General features: G+C 36.6%; 1 protein-coding gene across 5 annotated transcripts in view; it reads right to left on the bottom strand.

The window, feature by feature from the left end:
• LOC131426194 (protein lozenge-like) overlaps positions 1 to 17,598 on the bottom strand; it is a 114,482-nt gene extending 96,884 nt beyond the window's left edge. For 2 of the 5 annotated variants that reach the window (XM_058588736.1, XM_058588737.1), the window contains exon 1: positions 17,020 to 17,598. The gene's annotated coding sequence lies outside the window, so the exon portion shown is untranslated. Of the gene's footprint in view, positions 1 to 16,812; positions 16,950 to 17,019 lie in introns of those variants that run through there. The other 3 variants (XM_058588739.1, XM_058588740.1, XM_058588738.1) reach the window with 2 other exon arrangements.
• Positions 17,599 to 17,930: the final 332 nt, after the last annotated feature.

Here is a 17,930-nt window from a genome sequence, read left to right as displayed (position 1 = left end):
TACCTATTATTTGTCAGTCGCGATGTTTGTAAGGCTAGTTTTGTGACAGACCTACTTCAGTCGCGGATTGATTTCACCGAGCAATTGCAATTATTACAATTTGACATTCGACGTCGTAATCTTCGATCCTATTTCTTTCTTCGGATTGCCTATGTCAGAAATAATTATGGATATAACGAGCCCATTGCTAGCATGTGCCGCATATTTAACAAATGTCTAAACTCTTTCGACTTTCATTTATTACGTAATGTTATCAAGAAATGTTTCTTATGCTACTGTCTCATTAGATTTAGTTACTATAGAAGCAATAGATTGAAGGAAATGTATCATTTGGATGTTTTTAACATATTGATTTAAAAGACGAGGAGGTTTCATGCCTGCTGGAGAACAAGTTTGACAGGAAAGAAAGACATTCAGAGTAAAATCTGATAACAGGAGAAGGCGCTATCATAATTGAAACTAAAATTAAAAAGGGTAAATCAGATCATCCTCATCCTGGCCTGCCTTAAAATTCTTCTTACCAAGAAGGAAATGCTAGCCGAACAAGAAGATGTTAAAGCAAAAAAATGTCTTCGCTGAAATCTGTTTAACTTTTTTCAGAATCACAATTGTAAGCATTTTTATTTTTACTGTAACATTTTCCGTACATCAAAGAGAGGTTTCTTAAAGTGACGTGCGGATGCAAAGTGCGGACTCATTTTTTGTGTTCATATGACAAACTTATGCAGATTTTTAAATTATATTTAAGTGAATTTTCAAGCTCTGCGGAAAGTATAACTTGCATAAAAATAGTGGCGTAACGCTTCGCTCAAATATCGCGCGTTTTAGTTTTCGATTTGTAACTTTTTTTTGTAACAACCCTGTACTTTGAACTAAGATACTTGAATCGGCTTGAAAAAAAATCCCAAGGTTCGCAACGAAACTTAATGAGAGCTTCTCTTGTAAATAAAGGTTTTTCGGTTAAAAAAAACTATAGGTTGTTTAATCTACAATTTCTATGTAGTTTTTATTCTTTTTGAAAGACTTCTACAGTATGAATTTTATGTAAAAATGTTTTTAATTTCTCTATGGAACGCTACTTTTCTTTCAAACCACCTAGCGCTGTTATAATGCCTTTCTCATATAATTCATGTTTTCATTAATATTACTAAGAGATTCTTCTAAAAACTTTTCTTTGAATATTGAATAGGAACAAAAAACAGTTTATTGGAGCACACATTAGCATAACCTTTTCCAATTTTAAGCAATTTTTTAATTCCAAGTTAACAGTAATTCTTCGTGTTTCACTTTAAAAGACGATTTTAAATTTTAAACACATCTCACCCTGTTGCTCCGGAACCGGAGGTGAAAAATCCGGACAAAGTTCAAAAGCAGCCAGTTGACCCATGTATTTGAGTCTAAGTTCGATAAAGACGACATAGTATTTGAATTTTCGACTACACTGAGGTCTTTTTTTGCATGAAACGTCGTGATATGAATTTTTTAGTTTTGCGAGTTACGCGAGTTTTTCTTACGCTGTACGTATCCCTAGCTTAAAAAGAGACCTCAGTGTACTATTTCGGTACAATGTGCTTAGCGGTAAAATTGTGCTTAGCGAGGCATCTACCGCCGTTGATGGCGCAAACATGGGAATAATTTGTTGCTACTTAGTTTCTAACTAGTTACAGAAATTTCAAATTTGTTGTTCAATTTATTTTAATTTTTTTTTCAATACTTCACTAAGTTCATATGAAGTTAACGAAGCATCCCTCCCAAGTAAGATTAAAAACAAATCGAAACTCAATGGATAATTTGTTGCTAAATTTAAAATACTATTTTGAATTTGTTGCTCAATTTATTTTAGAATGCTTCGTGCTAAGTGCTTTGCTAAGTTTATATGAAGTTTTTCGATTTGCTTTTAAGTTTATTTAGTAGAAGTGCTTCGTTAACTTTTTGTGAACTTAGCGAAGTGCTCGAAAAAATTGAGCAACAAATTCAAAATTATTGTTATATTTGTGAAACTAATTAGAAATCAATCTACTGGATTTCGATTTGTTTTCGAGCTTATTTAGTAGGTGTGCTTCGTTTTAAAAAATTGAGCAACAAGTTCAAATACTCAAAAAGACGTTTGTTGGAATTGTTCAACAAGTTTCTTGAGCAAAATATTGTTCCGCCTGACTGGAGACAAGTGAAAGTTATCGCCATTCAAAAGCCGGGGAAACCAGCTTCCAATCACAACTCATATAGACCCATTGCGATGTTGTCCTGCATCAGAAAATTGTTCGAAAAAATTATTCTACGACGTCTCGACACTTGGGTCGAGACGAACGGTTTGTTGTCAGATACTCAGTTTGGCTTCCGTAGAAATAATGGGACGAATGATTGCCTTGCATTACTTTCGTCTGACATCCAAATTGCCTTCGCTCAAAAGCAACAAATGGCATCTGTATTTTTAGACATTAAAGGAGCATTTGATTCAGTTTCCATTGATGTTCTTTCAGACAAGCTCCACCAACATGGACTTCCAGCGGTTATAAATAATTATTTGCACAACCTTTTGTCAGAGAAGTGCATGTATTTTTCACATGGCGATTTGGCAACATTCAGAATTAGCTACATGGGTCTCCCGCAAGGCTCATGCCTCAGTCCGCTCCTCTATAATTTTTACGTGAATGACATTGACAGCTGTCTAGTAACCCCATGTACACTAAGGCAATTGGCAGATGATGGCGTGGTTTCAGTTACTGGGCCCAAAGCTATTGATCTGCATAAACCATTGCAAGGTACCTTAGATAACTTGTCCGTTTGGGCTGTTCATCTTGGTATCGAATTCTCTGCGGAGAAAACAGAGTTAGTCGTCTTTTCAAGAAAGCATGATCCCGCGCAGCTTCAGCTCCATATGATGGGAAGAATGATCCAACAGGTTTTAACTTTTAAATACCTCGGGGTGTGGTTCGATTCCAAATGCACGTGGGGAGGACACATTAGGTATCTGATAACGAAATGCCAACAAAGAGTAAATTTTCTTCGAACAATAACAGGATCTTGGTGGGGTTCTCATCCGCAAGATCTAATAAAATTGTATCAAACAACTATACTTTCAGTGATGGAATATGGATGCGTTTGTTTTCGTTCCGCTGCAAACTCTCATTTTATCAAACTTGAGCGAATTCAGTACCGTTGTTTGCGAATTGCCTTAGGCTGCATGCACTCGACACATACAATGAGTCTTGAAGTTCTGGCGGGAGTTCTTCCATTAAAAGATCGATTTTGGGAGCTTTCATCACGCCTGCTAATAAGATGTGAGGTGCTGAATCCCATGGTAATTAATAATTTCGAACGACTAGTCGAACTTCGATCTCAAACAAAATTTATGACAGTATATTTTAACCATATGTCACAGGAAATCAACCCTTCAAGATATATTCCTATCCGTGTCAGCATCCTAAGTGCCCCTGACTCAACTTTATTTTTCGATACATCCATGCAGCGTGAAGTGCGTGGAATCCCGGATCATCTACGCTCGACGGAAATCCCAAAAATATTTTCAAGTAAGTTCAGGCATATTGACTCTGAGAAAATGTTTTACACGGACGGATCGCGAATTGAAGAAGCGACAGGGTTTGGTATGTTCAACAATAATGTTTCGGCCTCATTTAGGCTTCAAGAACCTGCATCTGTTTATATAGCAGAGCTAGCAGCAGTTCATTATAGTTTGAGTGTAATCGTCACATTATCTCCAAACCATTATTTCCTCTTCACAGATAGTCTGAGTGCAATTGAAGCCATTCGCTCAATCGCTGCTGGCAAAAATGAACCGTTTTTCTTGGGTAAAATAAAACAGTGTCTGAACGACATATTGAATAATAATTATCTAATCACTATAGTCTGGGTCCCGGCTCATTGCTCCATTCCAGGCAATGAAAGAGCCGACAATTTAGCCAAACGTGGTGCTATTGAGGGTGAAATTTATGAGCGACCGATTGCTTTCAACGAATTCTATAGCTCGTCTCGCCAAAGAACACTTGCCAGCTGGCAAGCATCTTGGGATAGAGATGATCTGGGTCGGTGGATGCACTCAATTATTCCGAAAATATCGACAAAGGCATGGTTCAGGGGACTGGATGTGAGTAGGGATTTCATTCGTGTGATGTCCAGACTCATGTCCAATCACTACACGTTAGATGCACATCTCCTTCGAATTGGGCTCTCCGAGACTAATCATTGTGCTTGTGGCGAAGGTTATCGGGATATTGATCATGTCGTTTGGACATGCGTGGAGTATCGTGATGTCAGATCTCAACTAATAAATTCTTTGCGTACCCAAGGTAAACTATCCAATATCCCAGTTCGAGACATTCTTGCTTGTCGTGACCTTTCATACATGAAACTTATTTATCATTTCATAAAGAAAATTGGAGTATCAATTTAATAAAGGCCCTTTTTAAGACTTAGTTCTGATCCCAGCTGCGTCCATGAGTTCAACCAATAGCTAAATTAGAATAAAAATTATGTAATGATACAAACAAACTCGAAACAGTTTATGAAATTATCAACAAAATGTCTGAAAATAACAGCTTATTTTATAATTTATAGAAGTTAATCGTTTGGTTCAAAAAATATTTCCGAGTAGATTTCATAATTAATGACGAGTTACCTAAGATGATATTTAAGCTATAAGAGAATATGTTTTAATAAATTCAAAACGTTGTGACTATGTTAGAATTAAATTAGGATAAGAATATTATGTAAAAGTGATGCTACGGCGAAGAAAAACTTATGTAAACTGCCTTAAGAAATAAACGTATTTATGGAAAAAAAAAAGTTCAAATACTGTAACTAATTAATAACTAATTTGCAACCAATTATCCACTTGATTTTGATTTGTTTTTTAAATTATTCAGGAGGGGTGTTTCGTTGACTTCATATAAACTTAGCGAAGTATTGAAAAATTTAAAAAAAAATGAGCAACATTTCCAAAATAACCGTAATTAATTAGCAACAAATTATCTACTAAGTTTCGATTAGTCTTTTTTGCTTATTTAGAAGAGGTGCTTCATTAACTTGATATGAACTTAGCGATGGACTCGAAAAAAAGAGCAACAAATTCAAAAGTACTGCAACTAATTATTAACTAATTTGCAACAAATTATTCACTGAATTTTAATTGATATTTAAGCTTATTTAGGAAGGGTGTTTCGTTGACTTCATATAAACTTGACAAAGTACTCAAAAAATTTAAAAAGAATGAACAACTAATGCAAGTTAACCGTTACTAATTAGTAACAAAAGCGAAGTAGTAAAAATAATAAAAAAAAGCTCTTATACGGTAACTAATTTGCATCCAATTATCCACTGAATTTTGAGATGTTTTTAAGCTTATTTAGGAGAGGTGCTTTGTTAACTGCTTATGAACTTAGCAAAGTACTCGAAAAAAAAATCAGCCACAAATTCAACAGTATTGCAACTAATTAGTAATTAATTAGCAACAAATTATCTACTGAGTCTCGATTTGTCTTTTAGCTTATTTAGTGGGGGTGCTTCGTTAACTGTATGTGAAATTGAGCAACAAATTCAAATACTGTAATTAATTAGTAACTAATTTGCAACAAATTATTTACTCCGGCGAACGACCATAAATAGGTTAAAGTCGGGTATAAATAAACGACATCAATTCAAAAATTATACACTAAATTTTGGTTTGTTTTTAAGCTTGTTTAGAAGGGGTGTTTTGTTGACTTCATATAAACTTAATAAAGTACTCAAAGAAATGAGCAACTAATTAGTAACAAATGCGTAACTAATTAGTAACAAAAGCGAAATACTAAAAATAAGAAGAAAAGTGCAACAAATTCATATACGGTAACTAATTTGCAACCACTGTATTTTGATTTGTTTTTAAGCTTATTTAGGAGGGGTAATTTGCAACAAAATGGGCTTCGATTTGTCTTTTAGTCTCTTTTGTAGGGGTGCTTCATTAACTTGATATGAGTTTAGCGATGTACTCGAAACAAAGAACAAACAAAAATCGAGCTACAAATTCAAAAGTACTACAACTAATTATTAACTAATTTGCAACAAATTATTAGCTGGATTTTGTTTGATTTTTAAGCTTATTTAGGAGGGGTGTTTCGATGATTTCATATTAACTCAATAAAGTACTTAAAAAAATTTGAAAAAAATGAGCAGCAAATTCAAATTCACTGTAACTAACTAGCAACAAATTATTTACCAATTTGCGATATCATCGGCGACAGGTGCCTCGCTAAGCTCATGTTCATGGGAGCCGGCATAGCTTAAGTCGGTTCGTTTGGTCAGCAACTAGCATAACCTATAAATTGGAACTGTTTTGAACCAAATTAAGAATGGTTATTATGTATTTTGCATTACAGGTTAGAGCTGTCATTTGCAATTTCATACACACTACCCTGTATTTCCGGAACCGCAAGCCGAATCGGGACGAAATTCTGAACGAACTTATGGGAAAACAGTACTTTTCATTTGAATCTAAGTTTGTGAAAACCGGTCAAGCTGTTTCCGAGAAATTGAAGTGATTTACGGTTTGAAATACACGATCACTTTTCTGGTACTTCCGGAACCGGTGTACCTTAAATCATTGTATTTGATCATCAAATAAACAGATTTGCATAAATGAAGAATTATGCAGAATGAAATGAAAAAATACTCTCTTAAAATTGAAATTTATCATTCTGTAATTCCGAGACCGGAAGTCTTATCGGGGTAAAATTCGACATATAATAAACAAAAAATCTGTTTTGCCACAGTGTTCAGAATAAACTAATTGCAAAATAATTCAAGAGACACTTATATTATTTTTCTTTGTTTGGTAATTTGATATTTTAGATATTTTCAGTGCAAATTTTTGTTTTGGTTAGCCCAATTGATATGTTTGGAACGTCAATTTTCGTGTTACCACGATTTGAAGAAAGTTCATGCCTAAAATTTATTTGACTTTTTGAAAAATTGGGCTTGAGTCGAATCGGTTTCTTCGTTCAATTCAGTATGGTCTGCCGCCATTCGGAAGACGGGTGCAAAGTATCCTCCAAATTGGTGCTAGTCGATTTTGATTTACCACCTTTTGTGCTGTTAGTTTTATAGATACTCTTACTCATTACGAAGAAAGCTATTTTACCGGAAGTCGTTTCTTCGGATGGGTTATTTCGCCGAAATTCGATTGTGGGTCAACAAAACGGGCGCAAGCACTATCATCTTTCATTTATTTCCATTTTGAATCAATTCCAATACGATATTAAGACAACAAAAAGATTCGATACAGATACGAAATTCTTCTTTTCGGCGTCATGGCATTCGTCGAAGAGAGCTTTTCGACGAAATGGCTTTTGTCGAAATGAACCTGATTCAGTTTCCAGTATTACTTGCTCCGAGCGATGGGTACTGCCTTGGGGTTTTTTTAGCAATCCTTCTAAAAGAATGATCTATAAAAAAATTTCTGCAAAATCAATGCTAAGAACCTATCCTTCTTTTTTAAGACGGCCCTAAAATTTTGTTTTAATCGGATACAGTAAACCTTTTATTTTGTACCGATGGTTAATAAATAATGTATCAATGTCATTTGTTTGTGAGATTAGTTCAACATGAACTTTTCTTATTTTCGACTGTGTTTGATAGCCTCTATTTCTGTCATTCCGTAAATGGTTCACGACTGTAACGAATAGAATACGAAAGCAAACTTTCTTTTTCAAGTATCCATTCCATATCGAACTTAACTTGTCACTAACATGCAATTTCGATTCAGAATAACGGTTTCAGTTCACGAAATTTGGCAGTGTATTGATAAATTATCCGAAATACTCTAAAATTAACCATTACGTTCTATAGCAATCCCCAAGCCTTTCATACCGGCTTAGCTTATCGACCACTGATATTGCGTCATAAGAATGACACAACTGAAGTTCAAATATAAACTATCATTTAACAGCTCTCGCGGAATGGTTCGGTTCGTCGATCCCTTATCGCAAATCACGGTAAAAGTTGAATTCTCTCGGTAGTCGATTGGAAAACCCAATCCATTCTCGCCAAATCCGTTGGAATGCTTGGAAACCAGTACGACCCAGTCAGTCAGTCTGTTTACTATTTATTTATGATGTCAATATGTTTCTATCGATAAGAAATTAACAACACAGACAAAAGGGACATAACACTTCCGAACTTGTCCGCTTATGTATCTACGAAGACAACATTGTTAAAAGGGGGCTTTATTTTTGTGGGTAATCAAACGAGTGTTCGGTCTGTTTGTCCTGGTCGACAGTGCTTGGTGTAGCAATCAGAAGGCTTGCTTGCGTTGATTTGTAATGATTAAAGCTAACTCGTTTAGTCGCGTGACACCGTCAGCGTAGCGACGGACACACCGACGGCAAGGATCTGCAATGCCATTGGCATTCGAGTTTATCACAATTCGAAATTGTTCGAAAATCGAGCAATTGTCAATAATGAAAGGGTCGTCCTCTTCAAATATTTTCATCATTGCACGCTTACAGTCAATAAGGCGGGGCTAAAGGAACCAAAATTACAACAAACAATTTTTTTTTGTTGATTGTTCTGTTGTAGATTCGTTAAATCTAACATGAGAGTATATAAAACTAGTTTTGATTCATTTCGTTGTTTCGTTGGAAATAAAACTTCTGCAAACAAGCTTGATGAGTTTTCTTATTTTTTTTCATATGTCCATTGATTCTAAAGTTTGAGGAAGTCTTACTTCTGAGTTACATATGGTTATCTTATACTACTGAAAATTGCGCCATAAATTACTGATCATATTTCTGATGTTATGAAGAATGTATATTGTTTCGATATAACAGATCGGCTGAAAAGTTCGTATCGTTTCTATGAGAGGGCGCCACTAGAATTAAATCCATACCATTTTCAGTTAGTACCAACCTTAAAAAGATACGTGTATAAATTTGACAGCTGTCTGATTATTAGTTTGTGAGATATTGCATTTTGAGTGAAGCTAATAACAAAAGTAGCTTGGAAAAAAAGGAATTTCGTGTGTTGATGAAACACTACTTTTTGATGAAAAAAAGTGCCGCCGATACCAAAAAATGGCTTGATGAGTGTTATCCAGACTCTGCACCGGGCGAAGCAACAATTCGTAAGTGGTTTGCAAAATTTCGTACTGGTCATATGAGCACCGAAGACGATGAACGCAGTGGACGTCTAAAAGAGGTTGTTACCGATGAAAACGTGAAAAAAATCCACAAAATGATTTTCAATGACCGTAAAGTGAAGTTGATCGGGATAGCTGACACCCTAAAGATATCAAAAGAACGTGTTGGACATATTATTCACGAATATTTGGATATGAGAAAGCTTTGTGCAAAATGGGTGCCGCGTGAGCTCAAAATCGATCAAAAACAACAACGAATTGATGATTCTGAGCAGTGTTATATATAACGATATATAACAATGGACGAAACATGGCTCCATCACTTCACTCCGGAGTCCAATCGACAGTCAGCTGAGTGGACTGCACGCGATGAACCGAACCCAAAGCGTGGAAAGACTCAACAATCGGCCGGTAAGGTTATGGCGTCTGTATTTTGGGATTCGCATGGTATAATTTTCATCGATTACCTTGAAAAGGGAAAAACCATCAACAGTGACTATTATATAGCGTTATTAGAGCGTTTGAAGGACGAAATTTCAAAAAACGGCCTTATTTGAAGAAGAAAAAAATTTTGTTTCATCAAGACAATGCACCGTGTCACAAGTCGATGAAAACCATGCTGAAATTGAACGAATTGGGCTTCGAATTGCTCCCTCATCCACCGTATTCTCCAGATTTGGCCCCCAGTGACTTTTTCCTGTTCTCAGACCTCAAGAGAATGCTCGCTGGTAAAAAATTTAGAAGCAATGAAGAGGTAATCGCTGAAACTGAGGCCTATTTTGAGGCAAAGGACAAATCGTACTACAAAAATGATATCGAAAAGTTGGAAGATCGCTATAATCGCTGTATCGCCTCTGATGGCAATTATGTTGAATAATAAAAACGAATTTTGGCAAAAAAATGTGTGTTTCTATTAAACGATACGAACTTTTCAGCCGAACTGTTATACATGATCAAAAACCTATCACTCTTTCACGTGATAAATTTTGTCAGAGTTTCACAAAATCCTTACCCGTTGTGTAGAAAACAATCTACATGTTCCAGTTAGTGTTTTAGTTGTCTCAAAGCTCGATTTACTTAAAAACGCAAAACGATTATACGGAATGAGCACAGTAAGCGACGAAGTGAAAATTGATTTCTATTTTGGCAAGCGATTTGTAGCTGCGGATAAAAATCTTTCATTTTTCTATTTTTATGTTAGACCACATAATCACCAGAAAAGATAATTTCAGTTCGTGCTTGCATCTCATCCGACACAGTCGAAAATTGCTTACGGTCGAGACGATAAAAAAAAAGACAATACAGTGTGGTGAACAATAGAGTGTACGAAATGGGCAAATACGATTTAACAAAGCCTGAAACTGGGCCTACACGGCCAAATTCAATTTATATTGATTTCAAGCGCTGCAAAGTTAGACCAGCAGCAACCGAAATTGAAATCTTGCTTAAGGAACGAATGCATCTAAACGTTAATGATGTAAGTGAGATTCAATTCAACAAGGCGTCTAACTGTGTGTACATTATGTTCAAACGTGAAAGAAATGCAATTGCATTTGCTTCGGTTAATAACGGGGTGCACAGTATTGATCATGACAATGTTAAATATAAAATTCCTGTGTACATGGTAAACAATGCCATAGAAGTACGCGTGCATGACCTTCCCCCGCAGACCAGCGATGGGTTCGTCCGGGAAAGTATGTCGCAGTACGGTGAAGTTCTTTCCATCGAAAGAGAAGTATGGTGGAGTTTTTTCCGGGTTTCCGGAATGGCGTGCGAGTGGTACGTATGCAACTACGTAAAGCAATTCCATCTTACATAATTTGTGATCAAGACGGAATAGATCCGTGTAAAACGTTAATTACGTATGAAAATCAACTGGTCACATGTCAGTTTTGTGAACAACCTGCACACTACGGCAAACCTTGCACTGAAACTGCGAAAAGGACATCTTCAAACAAAAACAAGGACAACCGCTCAACAACGGAAACTAGTGAGATCAAAACTCTTGTTTCACCATCAATCCAACCAGCAACTGCAACTAATGTACAACAAGGTATACAACAACTAACAACGAGCCCAAGACTGCGAATTACAAGGAAAACGAAGAAAAAACGAACCAACAACGATACCACCGATGCGGCAATGGATTACGAGACGAGCCTCGAACAAAGTGCCCCTTAATCATCGCAAGATAAAAATGGAAGCTCTTCTCCCTCTAGAAAAAGGGTGCCAACGAGATCCAATGGTAAAAAAAATATTTTATCTAATAGAAACATGGCTCAATCGGCCACGTAAAGCTTGTATTCTAAAATGCCTGAATAAAAAAACTTTTATAAAAAAAGATAATTTTAGCAATTCCATGAAAAAAAGTTATGCGACTTACTATTTCTCTCGAATATTCGTAATATTTGGTATCGAAAAATATTAGACCGGCATGTATTTCATTTTACCTTTAGAGTTACCATTTCCTATGTTAGGGTGGATCAGAAAATCGTTTTTTACCTTTTTTACCTATTTTTATATATATAAAAAATAGGTATAGAATTCGCTCAAACTTTCGAAAATTTTTCCGAGGCCCGGAGGGCCGAATGACATATACCAATCGATTCAGCTCGACGAACTGAGCAAATGTCTGTGTGTGTGTGTGTCTGTATGTGTGTTGTCAACTAAGAGGTCGATATCTCAGAGATGGCTGGACCGATTTTGATCAAACTGGTCGCAAATGAAAGGTCTCCCCGTCACCCAAAACGCTATTGAATGGTTTTGAGATCGGATGTTTACTTTTTGAGTTATACAAAGTTTTATGTCAAAATTTTCAGTTTTTTGACAGTATCTGTCACAATTGACCTTGAAAACAGAATATGTTTTCAGACTTAGATTCCGCACGGTAATACCTATCCAACAAGCCATAGATTGTTAAAATCCGTCCATTTTAAACGGAGATATCGAAATTTTTCTGTAAGCGACTTTTCCCCCTATTCCAGCAGTAGGAGTTTTGAGCGCTGTATGACAAAGAAATGCTTGGGAGCAACGGAAAACACGATTTTTTATACTGTTACATACAATTGTTTCTAAGAACCAAAAGGATTGTGTACAGCATTCTTTTTCATGACATTTAGCCTCGGACCGATTTTGGCACGGCTCGTTTTTGGCAACATAATCGTTCGAATATGACATATATAAACCAGATGATGGCAGAATTTTTTTTAATTATTTTGTTTTAAACTACTTACAGCAATAAATGCTGGAACAACATAACATCCATATACCATTCGAATCAGTTCGTCGAGATCAGCAAATGCGTGTGTGACAAATAACTTCAATTAATTTTCTCGGAAAATTTCTTTTCTACAAATTCAGATTCATACGAAAAGCCGTATGCTCCCAAACAAAGTTCCTGCATTATGTTTGGTTCCGACCTCTGGTTTCGGAACTACAGGATGATATGTGAAACGAAATCAAAATTGTGTAACTCATTTTTCTTGAAGATGGCTGAACCGATCTAAGATTCAAATGAAATCTAAGAATCATCTAAGATTCAAATGAAAAGTTTCAAAGTTCTATAAAACATCTTGCTTTTCAGTCAGATCCAACTTCCGGTTTCGGGGATTGTATAAAAATGTCTATTCCACATAATTTAATCAGGTTTATCGGGTTAGCAGATTTGGATAGTCGATAAAAAAATTAACTTTTTTCAGTTTTAGTGGTATTCAGTTGTCGATCAGAAGGCACCTAAAAATTTAATTCGTGCTATGATCTCTCAAAGATGTCTTAACTGATTTTCAAATGTTTTGAAACAAATGTAAAGTGTACAGCTACTCAGGTGAATTTATCTGACTTCGGCCATACCGCTTTTAGAATTCCGGTTCCAGTATAAAATCGTTTCTCAAAGCTCAATCGTTTTCTCAAAAAAAGCCTAATCAAATTTCAGAAACAAAAATTTTAATTAAAACAAACTTATACAAAAATTAATTATTTTATCCAATTATGACTTCCGGTTCTCGAATTACATGATGATGAATTTTTAAAATTCAAACCGATATAGAAGATGACAATCCCGAAAAGCTTCAAAGTTGAACTCAAAACTGTTGTAATTTATTCGTCATATGGCCATACGAATCGGTTTGGGTTATGCTGGTTCCTGAATACCGGCTCTGGAAGTACCTTAAATTACCGTAAACTCTAGAGTGGAACTTACATATCATGGCATGTTTAATCGATTATCACACTTCTAGATTCAAATTCGATCCGATTTGCAGTTTCGACATTACAGAGTAATGAGTGATTAAAATCTCAAATTGTCGCTTAAAACGAGGGTCATTAAAATAATGTCATGAAAACTTAAACACCGAAGAATATTCATGCAAAAAACACTTGCGGATTGATAAAAATAGGTATCATCTCACTGCTAGGTGGATTAAACACGTTTTTATATATATAAAAAATAGGTATAGAATTCGCTCAAACTTTCGAAAATTTTTCCGAGGCCCGGAGGGCCGAATGACATATACCAATCGATTCAGCTCGACGAACTGAGCAAATGTCTGTGTGTGTGTGTGTGTCTGTATGTGTGTTGTCAACTAAGAGGTCGATATCTCAGAGATGGCTGGACCGATTTTGATCAAACTGGTCGCAAATGAAAGGTCTCCCCGTCACCCAAAACGCTATTGAATGGTTTTGAGATCGGATGTTTACTTTTTGAGTTATTCGAAGTTTTATGTCAAAATTTTCAGTTTTTTGACAGTATCTGTCACAATTGACCTTGAAAACAGAATATGTTTTCAGACTTAGATTCCGCACGATAATACCTATTCAACAAGCCATAGATTGTTAAAATTCGTCCATTTTTAACGGAGATATCGAAATTTTTGTGTAAACGACTTTTCCCCCTATTCCAGCAGTAGGAGTTTTGAGCGCTGTATGACAAAGAAATGCTTGGGAGCAACGGAAAACACGATTTTTTATACTGTTACATACAATTGTTGCTAAGTACCAAAAAGACTGTGTACAGCATCCTTTTTCATGACAATTTGCCTCGGACCGATTTTAGCACGGCTCGTTTTTGGCAACATAATCGTTCGAATATGGCATATGTAATCCAGATGATGGAAGATTTTTTTTAATTATATTGTTTTAAACTACTTACAGCAATAAATGCTGGAAGAACATAACATCCATATACCATTCGAATCAGTTCGTTGAGATCAGCAAATGCGTGTGTGACAAATAATTTCACTCAAGGTTCACTGCTAGGTGGATTAATCACGTTTTTTTTTGGAAAACTGGCTTTTTTTTCTAAAAATTCATAGCTTGCTAACCACTGAACCGATTTTTAACGGTTTTCATGGTTTGTGGATTAAGGGCGCTACATGTTTTCTTTTATTTCATATTTTATTTATGAAATAAATAAAATAACATAATTTTGGAAAAATTTCAACTCAAAACCATTTATTTTATTCACCGTAACATGGTCACCCTAATGGCAAAATGAAACAAATATGGTTCTAATATTTTTCGATGGAGTACGATTGTACCAACTATTACGAATTTCTGTGTTTCAAAGTTGATGATCGTTTCACAAGGAAGAAAATGTAATAATTAGAATTACAATTTCGAATCTGGCAGACTATCTGCAACTGTGGAAAGCAAAGTGAAGTTTTCGACACAACAGGAACTATAAATGGTGGATTTCTCCTGATTGAAACGTCTTTGACTCAACACATCGGAAAACCACTTTTATGGGTACACACTTATAAAAAACCCTGTGATTTTACATCTTATTATATGCGCATAAATGGGGCGTCGCGCAAATTTACGTGGAAGAACATTTATTGTGTCTAAAACTCCATGACATGAAATTCATTGAAATAAAAAAAAGAATACTAATAGCACCCGCCGCGACTTGAACCGAGAATTATTTGATCGTAAGTACATCAGTTAATCGACTGACCCACAGAAGCATACATCTGCTTGGCTGATAAATGGTGCATTTAAATTCATACAGTCGCACCAGCTAGCAGAACGCAAGTTACAGTCGAAACCAGTAAAATTCAAGCTCATCTAACATTATGTCATTACAAATAAAATTTTCCGTCATTTGGCAAATTAGGTCTTTATGAATTACATCGTATGATTAAGTCCCCTGTAAAATTCAATTTTTTTTGGAGTGGAGATTTAGCAGCATGCCACTGTTAAAGAGAAGCAAATGTGCCGGAGTTATATGAGGCTAATTCGGTGCATTTTGTACTCAAGGACATGACACCAGCGAGACTTGAAGTGCTATGAAAGGGAATAAACAAATGTGAAAAGCGTTTTTGATACGACTGTATTAACTCTCATGGATGGCGGAATTGTCGGTTGTTGTACCAATACCTGCAATCCCAGTGCAATGCAGTGCAATCCCAGAAACAAACAACGCAAAATCGGAATTGCTTCGATGTGGATGAAACTTTACATCCATCATAAGTTTGGTAAACTGTTCTCTTAGCACTGATTGAGATACCAATTCGACTCAGAATTGATTTTCAAATTGTAGGTATTTGCAAATGGAATCTAAGAAGAAGTGGTAGGAAATCAATTGAGCACTTCTAAAACACACAGTCCCATTAGGACTTGTTTTGCCTTTTTTATTAGGATACTTTCTAACTCGAATGTGGGCTCAATTTTTGTTAAAAAATTATTCAGAACAATTCGGGTAGCTCACAAAAGTATGCTTCAGTGCTTACGTCACATATTCGGCCACACTCCTCAAACCAAATGTATCAGCAATAATACATTTGAACTTGATCATTGGTCACATTTTGAAAAAAAAATTGCGTTTCGAAAAAGAAACCGCCACTTGTCGGATACGTTACTTATATGATTATATATCCCAAACTTCAAGTGTCAGTCATATTATTTTGGAACTCGATCCACAGCCCAATTGTAGTGTCGAATAAGTCCAAAAGTACTGAAATCGGTTTACCCATATCCGAGAAAATTGCGCGGTAATGTCAGTTTTGTCGTTTACGCCACTTTTACTATTATATCTCCCGGGGACAGGTATAGCGTCGTGATGGGTTAGTCGATGGCTTTCACGTAGCCCACCTGGGTTCGATCCCCAACCCCGCACATAGGACCAGAAAGCTTTTCTGGACCGAAGAGATGAATGAAAAAAAATAAGAAAAGAACCTTTTGTCGCTTACGTCACTTATACCATTATATCTCCGGAACCGGAAGTGATCGCTTTTAGGTCTTCACGCTTGATCAATGATTCAAGAGAAGATTTCAAATAAGCTTGTAGAAATTCGCTCAGTCATCTCCGAGAAAATATTAACTCAACACTAATCTCAAAATTGAAAAAAAAACTTTATTTTTGCTCATTCTTGCTAACAAAATTTTATCAATAAATTCAAAATTTATGTCCTAAAATTAATCGATATCCTTTGAGTTTTATATAATAGCCAAAAATGCTCAACAGGAAAAAAACATGTTGGATTTTTTGTTGTTGATTCGTTTATATTTCGTCTTCGACTTCTTAGTGCGTTAGCAGTACATCGTGAATTACTAGAGCAACTGTTTCAAGTAACTTTTCAAGTGGAGCACTACTGTAAGCAAACAATGAAACTAGTAATCTCTATTACCTTGCCGTTCTCGTCCGTCGATCTCATTTACATTCAATTAGTCATACAAACATACAAACATACTTGAGGGATAAGAAAGGCATTCGTCGTACGATTTGGCTACAGTCTATTAGCATCATCATCATCATCACCATCATAAATATGATCGAATAATGACTCAGTCAGGCTAGTGGAACCGGCGGAATCTCACTGAACCCTTCGTGAGCCAGTTTTCTAGCATTGTCACAAACTAGTAGATTCACTAAGAGGGAAAAACGATCATTTGCATACCACGTCTTCAGCTGTGTTCCACTACCGGGCAGGAACTTCTTGGCACTTAATTTTAATGCATAGTTTTCACTAAAATCCAGTGTTTCAGTAACTACTGCTCACCTCACGTCAAATCCGACCGAAACCCCGTCACAACTAACCGAAAAACTTTGTGGTCTACCCACGGAAGTAAAACCGTATTCACTTCCCCGACCGGTCGAAGACGGCACTGAGCTTTCTCCTTTGGTGGTGGTGATGGTGGTTGGTAGTCTCTTTGGTCGGGGAGGGCTGGGGCCCTTTCGATTGCAGTTCAAGTTCAGGATAACCGCATTCAGCGTGGCTAGGGCGCGTTTCTACCGCCACCACACCGCCAACAATTGCACGCGAAAAAAAACCAAAACACTACACTTCACTTCTTCGGATAAAACCGCGCATTAAACCGCGAACGGACACAACAAAAACGGTTTTCCGCGAACAGGGGGGCATCCAGGCTACCAGAGTACTAACCGTGTGTTGTTGAGCGCGGCCGGGAACACACTTTCGAGCACAGCTTGAACTTGGGAACGGTGAGAATCGTCTCGCTACGTCCAGCAGCAACCGAGAACTGATGAATGGGAAAAGACACAAAGCGTACGCAACCACAAAATCCTCGCCCCCAACAGCAACAACAACAACGAGAAGAAGTGGTTTTTGCGTTGGTGCCTGTAGCTTTTGTAACACTATGCTATGCGGGCCGAGCGAGTGAGCGAGAGCGCACGAATGTGTTCATTCTTCCCGCCCGGTAACCGTTCGCAGTCACTCCCGTGTGACTCGTCCGAAGATTTACAGTGTGCTTTGATCCAAGCACAGCCCGAGTGAACCAAAGTGGGGTTGCCTGGTTTAGCTACTGAACGTTCAAAGGAGGATGGCAGATGGAAAAGCTACGGAGTTCA

The sequence above is a fragment of the Malaya genurostris genome, chromosome 1 (assembly GCF_030247185.1).
Source record: "Malaya genurostris strain Urasoe2022 chromosome 1, Malgen_1.1, whole genome shotgun sequence".
Taxonomy (NCBI): domain Eukaryota; kingdom Metazoa; phylum Arthropoda; class Insecta; order Diptera; family Culicidae; genus Malaya; species Malaya genurostris.
The sequence above is the reverse complement of the archived record's forward strand: the minus strand, read 5'-3'. Positions and strand labels throughout refer to the sequence as shown.